Source organism: Bombina bombina, chromosome 3, assembly GCF_027579735.1.
Source record: "Bombina bombina isolate aBomBom1 chromosome 3, aBomBom1.pri, whole genome shotgun sequence".
Lineage (NCBI taxonomy): Eukaryota > Metazoa > Chordata > Amphibia > Anura > Bombinatoridae > Bombina > Bombina bombina.
Window position 1 is genome coordinate 510,838,134 of NC_069501.1, and position 15,375 is coordinate 510,853,508.

At 44.8% G+C, this 15,375-nt stretch overlaps 6 pseudogenes; all 6 read right to left on the minus strand.

Moving 5' to 3' along the window:
- Positions 1 to 463: 463 nt before the first annotated feature.
- On the minus strand, positions 464 to 582 carry LOC128655025 (uncharacterized; annotated as a pseudogene).
- Positions 583 to 9,066: 8,484 nt separating this feature from the next.
- Positions 9,067 to 9,186, minus strand: LOC128654884 (uncharacterized; annotated as a pseudogene).
- A 4,668-nt stretch (positions 9,187 to 13,854) lies between these two features.
- LOC128654828 (uncharacterized) lies at positions 13,855 to 13,973 on the minus strand (annotated as a pseudogene).
- Positions 13,974 to 14,313: 340 nt separating this feature from the next.
- On the minus strand, positions 14,314 to 14,432 carry LOC128654833 (uncharacterized; annotated as a pseudogene).
- Positions 14,433 to 14,780: 348 nt separating this feature from the next.
- On the minus strand, positions 14,781 to 14,899 carry LOC128654764 (uncharacterized; annotated as a pseudogene).
- A 353-nt stretch (positions 14,900 to 15,252) lies between these two features.
- LOC128654825 (uncharacterized) lies at positions 15,253 to 15,368 on the minus strand (annotated as a pseudogene).
- Positions 15,369 to 15,375: the final 7 nt, after the last annotated feature.

The window sequence follows — 15,375 nt, forward strand, 5'->3', positions numbered from 1 at the left end:
GTTCGCAGACGGTCTTCCATCCAGGTACTGACCAGGCCTGGCCCTGCTTAACTTCCGAGATCAGACAGGATCGGGTGCATTCAAGGCAGTGTGGCGGTAGACACTTAACGCTTCTTCCCAACGCTTTTTGTTCTTGCTCATGCTATCTTTCACAGTCTGTAAAAAATTGAAGAGTTAAAACGGGGTTAAAATTTAGATGGCAAATATATAAATAAATTAATAAATAAATAAATAGTGCAAGTACAGGCCCAGAATCACTTGCTGACCCATGACAAAAAGTATACATAGATAAAGAGTTTCCTGCCCCTCTTTCTGCCTGCCTGTCTGTTTTTACAAAAGATAATTATCTTTAATACAATGGACATCTAGTTTTTAGTAATTGCAAAATACAGTTGTTTCAATGAATATTGCTACTATCAGTAAATATGACGCATGCTTTACTGCATTAAAAATGAAAAAAAAAAGCCTACCGAACCTGGTGTTCCCAGGCGGTCTCCCATCCAGGTACTGACCAGGCCTGGCACTGCTTAACTTCCAAGATCAGACGGGATTGGGTGCATTCAAGGCAGTGTGGTGGTAGACACTTAGCGCTTCTTTCCAACACTTTTTTTGACCCCACATAGTCAAGTTGACATCCCACCTAACAAACAAAACACACATCACTCCTTATTGGTGTTGAAAGGCCGCAGCTCCTTTATTAGCATAACAAATAAACATAAATAACATTAACTTATAACCAACCACAGTGCTTGCTCCCACTATTCATCTCACAAGCCCCGCCCTACCCAGGGGAGGGGTTATCACCATTAAACCAACCCTCTGTTGCTGAAACAGGAAGTCCCATCCACCTCATAACAGGCGTAAGCCTTTACCGACCAGTGCAAGCACCCCACCACCTCTCACCCTCTGGGTGATAACCGCCACCCGGAGCTAAGGCCTTCTCAATCCCTTCCTTCAAAGTGAAATTAAAGCGGTACAACCCCACCTCATTAAGGTGAACCCCATCTTTCAAATAAAAGCAACTCCCTGATTCACCCTCAAACTCGACATGCCTCAAACTCACCCCCTCAAAATGCCTCACATACCCGCTCACCATTCTATTTATCTTCCGTCTGGTAGCCTCCAACCTCCCCAAATCCCAAGCTGACCTCCACACCAAACGGCTCACAATCTCCGACCACACTATGATAACTCCCAGAAAGAACTGGCACAGGCAGTCTATGCCCCTCTTCATGTCCTCCACCAGCTCCTTCTGAGACATGAATCCCAAGTCATTCCCCCCAACATGTATCACCAAAACCTGAGGGGTTGCAAACAATCTTGCAAACTCCACCACTTTCTGTACTAGTTGACCCCATGTCATACCCCGGACCCCGAGCCACTTTATCTCCACTTGCTCCCTAGCAAGCCCCAACTGCAGTCCTTCTTCCTTCACTGTGGCAGCTTTCCTGGCCCAGTAGATGTATGAATGCCCAGTCATCCAGCACCTCGCCGGACCTTTCAAAACAAATAAAGCCGTATCAGCTGCCGCAATCTTCACTTAAACCCTCAGCCCCAGTCTAACATACTCCCGAAATCTCTCCGATCTCCACCTCCCAATCCTTTTAATCACTGCCACATCCAAACCCAACCCTGCAGCCACTCCGATTCTGAAGGAATGGGACTCAAACTCCATCCCACCGATCCCCAGCCTACCCAAGGCCTTCCTAAACACAGCAATAAATTGGTATCTCGACAAAGCGGATCCATCCGCATGGAGGAACAATGGACCATTCCTCCTCGGGCGGAGACTGAGGTAATACCTGGTTGCTGCCACTGGGCAACACTCGCCCCCAATCTCCTTCAAACTAACCAAGCATCCTTTTCCTGCCTGGTCCGTTTTGGACCTTCTCAACCACACCTCCACCGCCCTTTCTTTCACCATTACCTGATCCCCTTGGAGGCCCCCCTCGTCCCTCCTGTTCTGACCCACCAACTCTGATACCCTGAATGCCCCAAAAAATGCCAGGATAAAAGCCGGCTTGAACAAGGCCTCCTCCCCTTCCGAAAAACACAAACCCTTCAAACAACCCACCACGTTATCCAAAATGGCAAACGTCACTGGTCTCCTGCCAGGTCAACAGCACCTTTAACTGATCGCCCTCCTTCTCCAGCAAATGCCTTCCCCCATTTAACCCACACCACAGCATCCACACCCGGGCGTATGCCTTCCATGCTGCACCCACCAAAGAACCCTGGATCAGGTTGATCATGCTGTGCCCAAGCTCCCCAGGTCCCTCGGGCATGGCACCCCTTCCTCTTCTGCCTCTGGTGCTGCTGCACGAAACCGGTCCCAGTGGAAACGGGACAAAGCATCAGCTACCACATTCAGCTTGCCCGGTAAAATGCTCTCAACAGATTTACCACCGGGGGGAATTCACAATCAATCTATTAATGACCATCACCACCCCCATATTGTCCAAATGAAAGGTGACTCTTTTGTCCCTCAAAGTGTGGGACCACACCCTCAACGCGACTACCAACTGAAAGAACTCTAAGAACGTAAGGTTCTTTGTAAGCCCACTCTCCCCCCAGCTGTCCGGCCACTTGTCCGCACATCATTTGCCCTGCAAATACGCCCCAAACCCCTGGGCCCCCGACGCATCCGTGAATAAACCCAAGTCATCATCCAACCAACCTACCTCCTGGATAATAAATTTGCCATTGAATTCTTCCAAAAACGTGAGCCATACCCACAGGTCCTCCATCTCCCTCGTTATCCTGATGTGATGCCTTGGTTTCCGACACCCCGGCTGTTGCTAATGACAGCCGACGGCAAAACGCCCTGCCGATCGGGATGATCCTGCAGGTGAAATTCAACTTCCCCAACAATGACTGAAGCTGTCGCAACGTCATCTTCCTGGCAGCCATCTCCTCCCCCAGCAGGCTCCTCAGGTCCACCAGCTTGTCCTCAGGGAGCCTGCATTCCATTCACACCGAATCCAGCTGAATGCCCAGGAAACTCAGGGATGTCACCGGCCCCTCTGACTTGTCCGCTGTGACCAAGATCCCAAAATCCTGGGTCACCTCCCCGAAAACTTCCACTAAACGCTCGCAATCCCCGAAACCTGCCGCCCCTACAAACAGAAAATTGTCCAGGTAGTGGACCACTGAAGAATTTCCCGCCTTCTGCCTAACCACCCACTCTACAAAGGAACTAAACTTTTCAAAATACGAGCAGGAGATTGAACAACCCATGGGCAGACACAGGTACACGAAGAAAGAATTCTCAAAATAACATCCCAGCAAGTGGTGGCATCTGGGGTGAACCGGCAACAGCCGGAAGGCAGATTCCACATCCGCCTTAGCCAGCAATGCCCCTGACCCTGCCTTCCCCACCAGAGCCACTGCCCTGTCAAAAGACGCATAGTTCACCGACACCAATTCTGGATCAATCCCATCATTAACTGACAGCCCTTTTGGGTGCGACAGATGATGTATCATCCGAAACTGCCCTATCCCTTTCTTCGAGACTACCCCCAGCGGAGAATTCCACAAACCCTTCAACGGCAGGCTCTCAAAAGGCCCTACCATCCTGCCCAATGCAACTTCCTTGAACAACTTTTCCCTCACTACCAACGGAAACTCCTGAGCCGATTTTAAGTTACCCCCAAACACCCCCGCTTCCTGCTCTTTGTACGGAATAGTAAAACCTGAACTAATCCCCGTTAACAGTAATTCGGCGTCCGCCGAACACCCCCGCTTATTGGCGTACTACCTTAACCACGGAACCATCCTTTCTACCCTCACTGGGGTCCGCGCCCGTATTACCCACCTCGCCGGGCTTTCCTCCCTGCCGCGCTTTCTTGAAGTGGATTCCCCCACAGCCCGAACATTTGTGCTTGTATTTGCACGATGCCCCAAAACGACATTTGGAACATTTAATTTTTCCACAAATTAAACCCACTGAGGATATGAAGGGGTAACTGTGAAACCGTAATTTATCACAACATAAATATAAGGATAAAGAACACAGCCCTCAGTGATTTACCTTCAATTACACTTATACAGTGGGGAAAAAAAGTATTTAGTCAGCCACCAATTGTGCAAGTTCTCCCACTTAAGAAGATGAGAGAGGCCTGTAATTTTCATCATAGGTATACCTCAACTATGAGAGACAAAATGTGGAAACAAATCCAGACAATCACATTGTCTGATTTGGAAAGAATTTATTTGCAAATTATGGTGGAAAATAAGTATTTGGTCAATATCAAAAGTTCATCTCATTACTTTGTTATATATCCTTTGTTGGCAATGACAGAGGTCAAACATTTTCTGTAAGTCTTCACAAGGTTGTCACACACTGTTACTGGTATGTTGGCCCATTCCTGCATGCAGATCTTCTCTAGAGCAGTGATGTTTTGAGGCTGTCGCTGGGCAACACGGACTTTCAACTCCCTCCAAAGGTTTTCTATGGGGTGGAGATCTGGAGACTTGCTAGGCCACTCCAGGACCTTGAAATGCTTCTTAAGAAGCCACTGCTTCATTGCCCGGGCATTGTGTTTGGGATCATTGTCATGCTGAAAGACCCAGCCATGTTTCATCTTCAATGCCCTTGCTGATGGAAGGAGGTTTGCACTCAAAATCTCACGATACATGGCCCCATTAATTCTTTCATGTACACGGATCAGTCGTCCTGTTCCCTTTGCAGAGAAACAGTCCCAAAGCATGATGTTGCCACCCCCCTGCTTCACAGTAGGTATGGTGTTCTCTCTCCTTCAAACACGACAATTTGTGTTTCTACCAAACAGTTCTACTTTGGTTTCATCTGACCATATGACATTCTCCCAATCCGCTTCTGGATCATCCAAATGCTCTCTAGCATACTTCAGACGGGCCCGGACATGTACTAGCTTAAGCAGGGGAACACGTCTGGCACTGCAGGATCTGAGTCCCTGGCGGCGTAGTGTGTTAATAATGGTAGCCTTTGTTACGTTGGTCCCAGCTCTCTGCAGGTCATTCACTAGGTCCCCCCGTGTGGTTCTGGGATGTTTGCTCACCATTCTTGTGATCATTTTGACCCCATGGGGTGAGATCTTGCGTGGAGCCCCAGATCGAGGGAGATTATCAGTGGTCTTGTATGTCTTCCATTTTCTAATTATTGCTCCCACAGTTGATTTCTTCACACCAAGCTGCTTGGCTGTTGTAGATTCAGTCTTCCCAGCCTGGTGCAGGTCTACAATTTTGTTTCTGGTGTCCTTCGACAGCTTTTTGGGCTTCACCATAGTGGAGTTTGGAGTGTGACTGTTTGAGGTTGTGGACAGGTGTCTTTTATACTGATAACAAGTTCAAACAGGTGCCATTAATACAGGTAATGAGTGGAGGACAGAGGAGCCTCTTAAAGAAGAAGATACAGGTCTGTGAGAGCCAGAAATCTTGCTTGTTTGTAGATGACCATATACTTATTTGTTTCCACATTTTGTTTATTAATTGTGTTGAAGTAAAAGAATACATTTTATCTAATATCTTTGAACAAGTATAGAAAAAGAGCAGATAAACCTTTTTATTGGTGTATGAAACAAATGTATATCTGAATTTTAGAAATTTTAGAATTGGTTGATATAGTGTTGCAACACTTAGGGATTGTGATTTATTTTATTTTGGTATTATCATGTTTTTATTTTGAAAATAAATTGTATAAGAATTTTTCACTTATCCAGGCAAAGGTCTAGTTTTTTCCACATATTTAGTTAACGACTTCTATACACACCTTTATCCCTTTTGCAGATAAGCGCCTAATCTCCATAACTTTTTCACTCCCTCGTTTAACTGAAAGCAAAGGCCTTTCCGGATAACAGTCGATGTGCTACCCGCGCCACCACCGCTTCCAACTCCCTGACCCGATGACCGAAAGGATTGCCCCCCCCCTAAGGGGAGTCATAATTTCCAACCAAATGCCCATGTCCCTATCGTCCAAACGCATCTCGGGCCTCACCGCCATCCGCTGCCTAAACCGCTCGTCATACCGCCACCAGGCCATCCCGCCATACGTCCGGTATGCATTTACAATCTCATCATAATAGCAGAACAATGACGACCCTTGTTCCGGGAACTTCTCCCCCATCACACTAGCTAGGATACAGAAAGACCTTGACCAATTGCCGAACGTTTTGGGCAGCTTCACCACTTCTTTCTCTCCTCCTCCTTTCCTTTCTCCTTATCGTCCTCCTTCACTTCCAGCACCTGATCCAATGGAAGAAGCGACAGGATCTCCAGGAACTCTTTCTTCCAAATCTTCTCTCTCAATTCACTGGTCAGGTGTATCCCTAATGGTCCCACCGAACACAGACAAGGCCTCCTCAAGGCATCCTCTGGCACCTTCAATGCCTCTCCCCCACTCGCTGCTGCACTCACTGCGGCCACCGTACTCCCTCCTGCTTGCGATCCCGCTGCCTGAACCTCTCCTCCTGGCTGAACCCATGCTGTTGCTGGTGACCCCACCCCTGCTGGCTTCTCTAAGGTTGTGATTAGGCCCTTCAAGCCCGCCAGTAACACTCTCTCACCAGCCAAGCCATCAGTCATCCTAGGCAGCTGCACAGTCGACTCACCTGTTGACCGCGCCGTTGTAGTCAGTCCTTCCTTCCACCACAACTCCTGCACCAGGCCTGCTGTCCACATTTTGGCTGGATCCCCTAGGTCTCATGACTGCCTCCTCTCTGCCTGCCCCAATGAGGCATCTTGTCGGACCTCTCCTGGCAGGGGACCTCCCCCTGCCATATCTGTTCCTTTCTCTGGACCTGTCCACCCTGGCCCAGGTTGGCGAACCAATCTCTGTCCCTCCTCCCTGAACTGAGGTGACCTAGATATCCTGCGTCCTCTGGGTGACTCCCGCCTCCTCAGGGGGGTGTGATCCCTCCCTGTCTCACGTCCGTATCTTGCTGCCTGCGAGTAAGAGGAACCAGTCAAATTACCCCCCCTCTCTATCCTACCGCTCTCCTCTCTGCCTCCCCCCCTTTCTCCTCCCCGTGGTGGGGTCAACTACCTCAAAAGCTGTGCCAGGGCGGACATCCCCCCTACCTGGCCAGCTGTTCCTGCTCCTGCTGACGTCCCCTCCAGCGGGTCCTCTTCCTCATCGAAGTCACCACTGGCCTCCAGTTCCAGTGGTGGCTCTGTCAACAGATCCTCCAGAATCCCTGCCTCCCTGCAGGCTTCCTCTGCCTCCTCTACCCTGGCCGTACCGGCACCGTCCTCTGGAAAACAAACAAACCATCAGCAACTCCCTTTCCCGCTCTCCCCCCCTCTAAAACTCCCGCTCTAACCTATCCCCTGCCCCAAACATGTGCTCTCATCCTTCCACTTATTATCTCCTTATTTCCTTTCTTTTACCTATTTCTAACCCTTTAACTAATTATATATATATATATATATATATTATTTTGTTTTATATCCACCCCTCACCCCATACACCCCTTTTTGTCCCCCCCTTGCCCCCCCAACTGGGAACCCCTAAGTTCTAGCCAAACTCCCCCCTTCTCTGGTGCCTACCCCTTGCTCCTGTGTACTGAGCTCCCCCTTCTCTGCCTCACTTTACACCTACCTACCCTCCCCCCTTCATCCCTCCATCTCTTGTGACCCCCTTTCAGTCTGTACCCTCCTTAGTGCCACTGGACCCCCCCCCCCAGGCTACCAGGTTTATCTACACCTGTGCAAAATGATCTTTTATTGTAGTTTCCAATGCAAAGTGAGGGGAAAGCAGCTGCTGTTGGAGTCAAACTCCCAACCCACTGTTTGCTAGGCGCATAGCAGCCCCTCTTCCTCTCCCATATGCATTTTTACTCACCCAGGCAGCCCCCCTCCTCCCCTGCCTGTCATCGCAGGTGTACCCAGTCCCTCACTGCTGCCTATTCAGCCGCCATTGCCTCCACTGTTGCGGCACCCCCCCAGCCCCGCCCCCCTGTGTCCCCATAGCAGGTGTCCGCCTCCTCCGGTCCTTGCACTCCACTTGCACTGCAGGCCCCCAGCCTTACCCACCTTACCTGACCGCTGTGCCTCTGTCCGGCTGCTCCTCCGCTTGCCTCCTCTAGCCCGTGGACCCGGCTGCGACTGCCGGGCCAAGACGACATCCAGCACCACTGCTCCACGTCGCAGGCCCTCCCTGGCAGTCTCCACTGGTCCTGGGTCTAGCCGCACCGCCTCTTGACTCCTCCCTGCTGACCTCCCTCTCCGTCTGCTCATCTGAGGCCCCGGATAACGCCGGGCTGTGACGTCATCGGACTCCCCTTCACTAGGCCTCAAACCTGTCCTGGGCCTGGCCGTCAATGCGGTTCCTTCTCCCAGCTGCTCCACATTCTGCACTTTCACCGTGGGCCTGCTACTCTCCTTCCCCCTTCTACCATTGCGCAGCTCAGGGCTCAGTCGCTCCGGAGGCCTAGACCTCCTTGTAGGCCGCACACACCTCCTGGCAGCTGCTTCTCTGGGAATGGGGATCTCCTCTGCACCGCCTGTTCCTGTTTCCCCTGCTACTTCCAACCACTCCCTGAACCAGCCAGCTCCTCTTTGCTTCACCACCTCCATTAGCTTTGCCAACAAGGCCTCCATCCAGGTAAGCAAATTAAGCTTCCACCGTATTGATCCTTTTTAAAATGTGCCCTTGTACTTCCTGTATTGTGTTTATAACCCCCTTTCTCCAGCCCAGCCCCTTGTCATTTCCTTCACCCCATGTCCTCTTCCTAGTGGGGTCATACAACCCTTCCCTCAATCCTTTCCTACAGGGTTCCTGCTTTCTAGCTCATGCTGTCATTCACAGTCTGTAAAAAATTGAAGAGTTAAAACGGGGTTAAAATTTAGATGGCAAATATATAAATAAATTAATAAATAGTGCCAGTACAGTCCCAGAATCACTTGCTGAACCATGACAAAAAGTCTACATAGATAAAGAGTTTCCTGCCCCTCTTTCTGCCTGTCTTTACAAAAGATAATTATCTTTATTACAATGGACATCTAATTTTTAGTAATTGCAAGCTACAGTTGTTTCAATGAATATTGCTACTATCACTAAATATGACGCATGCTTTATTACTTTAAAAATGAAAAAAATAGCCTGGTGTTCCCAGGCAGTCTCCAATCCAGGTACTGACCAGGCCTAGCCCTGCTTAACTTCCGAGATCAGATGGGATTGAGTGCATTCAAGGCAGTGTGGCAGTAGACACTTAGCGCTTCTTCCCAACGCTTTTTGTTCTTGCTCATGCTGTCATTCCCAGTCTGTAAAAAATTGAAGAGTTAAAACGGGGTTAAAATTTAGATGGCAAATATAAAAATAAATTAATAAATAGTGCCAAAACAGGCCCAGAATCCCTTGCTGACCCATGACAAAAAGTATACATAGATACAGAGTTTCCTGCCCCTCTTTCTGCCATCCTGTCTGTCTTTACAAAAGATAATTATCTTTAATACAATGGACATCTAATTTTTAGTAATTACAAGTGTTACAGACCCCATTCAGGAGGCCAGTAAACAGATTAAATGTAACCTGTTAAAACAGGAAATAAGGAGAATGGGTGTGTACTTCACAGAATCCTCAATGGTTATATTTATTAAACATATATTTGTTTGCAACTGTATTCAAACAATAAAGTTTTGCAGTTGTATTCAAACAATAAAAGTTTTGCAATTGTATTCAAACAATAAAGTTTTGCAATTGTATTCAAACAATAAAAGTTTTGCAATTGTATTCAAACAATAGTTTTGCAATTGTATTCAAACAATAACGTTTTGCAATCTTCATAACAAAGCAACATGTAATTTGTGCTTTTTTATCATAAATATTAAACATGCACATATTCATTTTTCCCTAGAGTATTCCTCTATCACTTTTCATGTAAATCAATCTCAAAAACTTTACATTCTTATCTATACAAGGGAATGTTATACATAACAGGACATGTAATACATCTTTTCTAATAGAAGACAATATTGTATCTGAAATTATCTGCATATAAAGTACATTTAACTGTAAATAACTGTCTCTGTGTCAGACAGTGCTGTTACCAATACATATTTTATATTAACATTAACATCATATGGCATTTAACACAAATGAATACTGCATTAATAAAATAATTTAGAAGTAACTGGAATGAATTAATACATTAATACAGTAATTTAGAAGTAACTGGATCCTTACAATCTTATTTTGATTACCTCAGACATATTTACAGATCAACTGATTCATTAAATACAGTACTGTTAACATATCTCTGTTATTTTCTCCCATCTAACATTTTGCACATGTAATAAAGCTGTACATAAAATATCTCTTTTACACCTGAAGTGTTTTGTGTGGTATTTCTTTAGGCATACCTGTTAAAACAGGATATAAGGAGAATAGGTGTGTATTTCACAGAATCCTCAATAGCTATGAGGTAAAACAAAAAGTCTCTTTGCTCCACCCATGATCTCCCACAATCCTTCAGGATCATAGGTCTATGCCAAAATAAGAGTCCTATGCTCTCACAACAGAGAGTTGTATTCTCATAGTAAATGATTACAAAATAGGAGTCCTATGCTCTCACAACAGAGAGTTGCATTTTCATAGAAAATTATTACAAGCACCATGTAAAACAAATACAATTAAACAAACATCTTTCAATATGAAACATAAAAATTGCATAAAACATTATACAATTGTGCACATATATTTTATGTGTCACACAAGCTACAGTTGTTTCAATGAATATTGCTACTATCAATAAATATGACGCATGCTTCACTGCTTTAAAAATGAAAAAAAAATCCTATCACGGGGAGGAGCCAACTAGGAAACTGTATAGTCGCACATTTCAAGTGCTCCGGCTCTAGTATTTATAAAAAGCAAGATTATGGACTGTTCCAGCTTGAATATTTGGTCCTTCATCAAGTTTGACCAGCATGAGTGACCTGCGAACCTAATCATAAGGAGAGCTTTCCTGGAATGACTGAATTCCCTGATTTTGGTGCATAAATTGCTGATAAGCAGCTTTGAGGGCAGCCATCTTGGGCCTATCACTGCAGCATTATCCTCTAGACCGCTGCCCCTCACTACCTCTAACTATGGAGACTGCGGAGCAAATTATGGTGGACATACACTCTTTTATAGCTGATTGCCGCAGTGTGTTTGAACGCCTCACAACCCAGGCGCCCCGGCGGATGGAGGTCATGTGTGCGGCCCATGCTGATCACACACCCAATTGCACGGCTAGACATGAGAGTTTGAGAGCGGAGTATGGGCCTGCAACGGTTCACCTGGTCTGGGGAGATACCGCAATCAAGACAAGCAAGGGTAGGCAACCGGCACCCTCAGAAGCTAAACCTCCAGCTGGTACGACTACACATACAACGCTCAGACCAGCTATGTCACACAGTCATGCTGACTTCAATCCGCAAGTAATTGCCCCTAAGATATATGGGAGCTGTCTTAGGTCCCTAGAGCTGCATAGTACACTTACCGGTACAATAGCAAAGAACCCACATGATCTCCTCTGTGCTTTAGCGATTACCTTGCTAGCTTCACGGCGGCCTCCAGTAACAGTCTGTGCAATCCGTTTCCTGCTGAGAGGCTGGGACCCCGGTGGCGACCTGGATTATCTAAACATTGGCATCAAACCTGCTCCAGGGAAACTATTTCACACTATATGAGCAAACCCGTGCTTGACTATAGAAACAAGTCATTGATACTTCAGTACAGTGGAAGCGAGCTCAGTTTTTCAAGACTCATTGCTGCAGAGTATATGGATATCTGTTCACACTGTTTATATTATTGCTCGTGCAGCCTCTCACCTACAGCTCTTCCAAACAGCTTTTCTCAATAGGATCACATTATCACTTAGATTGCAGTGCTTCAAGGAGCAATATATAACTTGAGTAATGTCTGGTTTATACACATGCAGAGCATTACTTAGAAAACGCTCATAATATCATTTATGCCGCATTCATTTACATCACATTATTTCTGAGCTCTCCACCATGAGTTAGCTTGAACTGGCTGTTACCTTCAAGCCCCCTTGTTATTTACTGAATCTCTCGCAGATTTATTCCCCAGTTTGTTTGATGCAATGTTATGTGGACATCACCATAGTTATTAGTTGTTTATAAAGTTTCAAGTCTCAAGGGAAATATGCACCTCTTTGTGTTTTGTTCTTTTTTACTGCTCTTACCATCTATTACCATCTTGTTAATTTAGGCCCTTATTATTGTTACTCTGTCTGAGAAATGGTTCCTTATTATACGCTGTCTTGTCAATGCTCACTGTTTCACTCTTAACATGTTGCTATATAATGGGGGCATATTGTGTCTTAAATATTTTAGTGTTTGATTTAACTGCTACATATGTGCAATTCCTTATATTTACAGGCTCCTTACTGTTTATTGGTACTCATAATGTTCTTAACCGAACCTGCATGGTGCTCTCATAACTGCAGATCTCTACATCTTACGCATATGTTTGGAGTTTAGGTACAGTTTTTAGCTACGACTTATTGCTGCCAGCGGCCGGGGCAGCTTATTGTCTATAAACTGCAAAAATATAGCTCCACAGATAAGTTTCAGCCATAGTTTCTTTAGGCATGTTTCTACCGTTATATTTATAATGATTTTATAGCCATAGCAAAAGCAAGCAATTTAAATGCTAACTCAATGTGAATTTATAGGTAGGAGCACAGTAATTATGATACCTATTTAAGTTTGTGTGATAAGCAGACCTCAAACACTACATGATGACCTGTCTTCCAGTGCAGGCTGGACCTGCGCTAATTCCTTGATACTTAGCTCCTTGCTCCTATATCTTATACAACAGAGCTACATAACCCCTGGTATTAAAAATATCCTGAATTCTTGGGATTCATTGAGCAGAATATAGTTTGGAAAGGCACAATTCTCTGACAATTTCCACTTAACACAATTAAATAACCACCCCCTTCCCCCCATATCTTGAATTCTGTATCTGGAATTCTTCTTTATACAGGACACAGCATTGACCTACCATATAAATAACCTGTTCCTCTTTATCCTCTACTAACCCATGAGCCCTCGCTACTTTCAACGCAGACTCTGAGCCTTGCTCAGGTATTCAGACTATCATCTTCACTCTACCACCTCCTTCCCCCCTCCCCCCCCCCCTCCCCTTCCAGTTTAATGTACCTCCTAAGATAGGAAGGCTAAATACGCGGCTTATCTTGCTAATGCCGCACCTCCACAACTTTTAACATTACCTACTGATTAAGTATGCTAAATTCTTTCTTTCCCTATTTTGAACTAGTATCTAGATTAGGCCCGACAGTGGCCCATTGAGTTGTCAGAAAGATGTACCTTGCTATTAATATTTTACATGTATTAGGTTACCTTGTCTATGTGCATTTATGTTATCTTGTCTACTTAATTCAATTTATACAAAAGATCTCTCAACTATTAAAATTACCAGGATATAACGTATAACACTAAATATCCCAAATTTATACACAACTTTACCAAGTTTTTTACCGTTATACTACCCTATATTTCTATACGAGGTGTTAATAAATGTATATAAAAAGAGGTTCTCATTTAGAGATCCTAAAGTGGTCTCTCAGCTAGACATAGCCCCCTACCTATGGTTCTGTGTCTATTAATGAGGTCCGAGAGTGGCCTCTTTTGTTAGTTAGGAGGCATACAGAATGTTAGGCATAACACTTGTATAATATGCTTCTGCATTCTCCCTTTCAGAATTGTATTATGCTGTTGCACAGAATTGTACTATATGTTCCCAGCATTTCATTATCACCGTGTAAGTTTTTCACATCTTATGTATGCCTTTTTCAGAACCTCAATAAAAATAATTAAAAAAAAATAAAAAAAAAAAAAAAAATCCTATCACACCTGGTCTTCCCAGGCAGTCTCCCATACAGGAACTGACCAGGCCTGGCCCTGCTTAACTTCCGAGATCAGATGGGATCGCGTGCATTCAAGGCAGTGAGGCGGTAGACACTTAGTGGTTATTCCCAACGCTTTTTGTTCTTGCTCATGGTGTCATTCACAGTCTGTAAAATTTTAAAAGTTAAAACGGATGGCAAATATATAAATAAATTAATAAATAGTGCCAGTACAGGCCCAGAATCACTTGCTGACCCATGACAAAAAGTATACATAGATAAAGAGTTTCCTGCCCCTCTTTCTGCCTGCCTGTCTGTTTTTGCAAAAGATAATTATCTTTAATACAATGGACATCTAATTTTTAGTAATTGCAAGCTACATTTGTTTCAATGAATATTACTACTATCAATAAATATGACGCATGCTTCACTGCTTTAAAAATGAAAAAAAAAGAGCCTACTGCTCCTGGTGTTCCCAGGTGGTCTCCCATACAGGTACTGACCAGGCCTGGCCCTGCTTAATTTCCGAGATCAGACGGGATTGAGTGCATTCAAGGCAGAGTAGCGGTAGACCCTTAGTGCTTCTTCCCAACGCTTTTTGTTCTTGCTCATGCTGTCATTCACAGTCTGTAAAAAATTGAAGAGTTAAAACGGGGTTAAAATTAAGATGGCAAATATATAAATAAATTAATAAATAGTGCCAGTACAGGCCCAGAATCACTTGCTGACCCATGACAAAAGTATACATAGATACAGAGTTTCCTGCCCCTCTTTCTGCCTGCCTGTCTTTACAAAAGATAATTATCTTTAATACAATGGACATCTAATTTTTAGTAATTGCAAGCTACAGTTGTTTCATTGAATATTGCTACTATCAGTAAATATGACGCACGCTTCACTGCTTTAAAAAAGAAAATAAAAAGCCTACCGCACCTGGTGTTCCCAAGCAGTATCCCATCCAGGTACTGACCAGGCCTGGCATTGCTTAACATCCGAGATCAGATGTGATCGGGTGCATTCAAGGCAGTGTGGCAGTAGATACTTATTGCTTCTTCCCAACGCTTTTTGTTCTTTCCCATGCTGTCAATCATAGTCTGTAAAAAATTGAAGAGTTAAAACGGTGTTAAAATTTAGATAGCAAATATATAAATAAATTAATAAATAGTGCCAGTACAGGCCCAGGATCACTTGCTGACCCATGACAAAAAGTATACATAGATAAAGAGTTTCCTGTCCTTCTTTCTGCCTGCCTGTCTGTCTTTACAAAAGATAAATATCTTTAATACAATGGACATCCAATTTTTAGTAATTGCAAGCTACAGTTGTTTCAATGAATATTGCTACTATCAGTAAATATGACGCATGCTTCACTGCTTTAAAAATGAAAAAAAAAAGCCTGCCACACCTGGTGTTCCCAGGCGGTCTCCCATCCAGGTACAGACTAGGCCTGGCCCTGCTTAACTTCCGAGATCAGACGGGATCGGGTGCATTCAAAGCAGTGTAGTAGACACTTAGC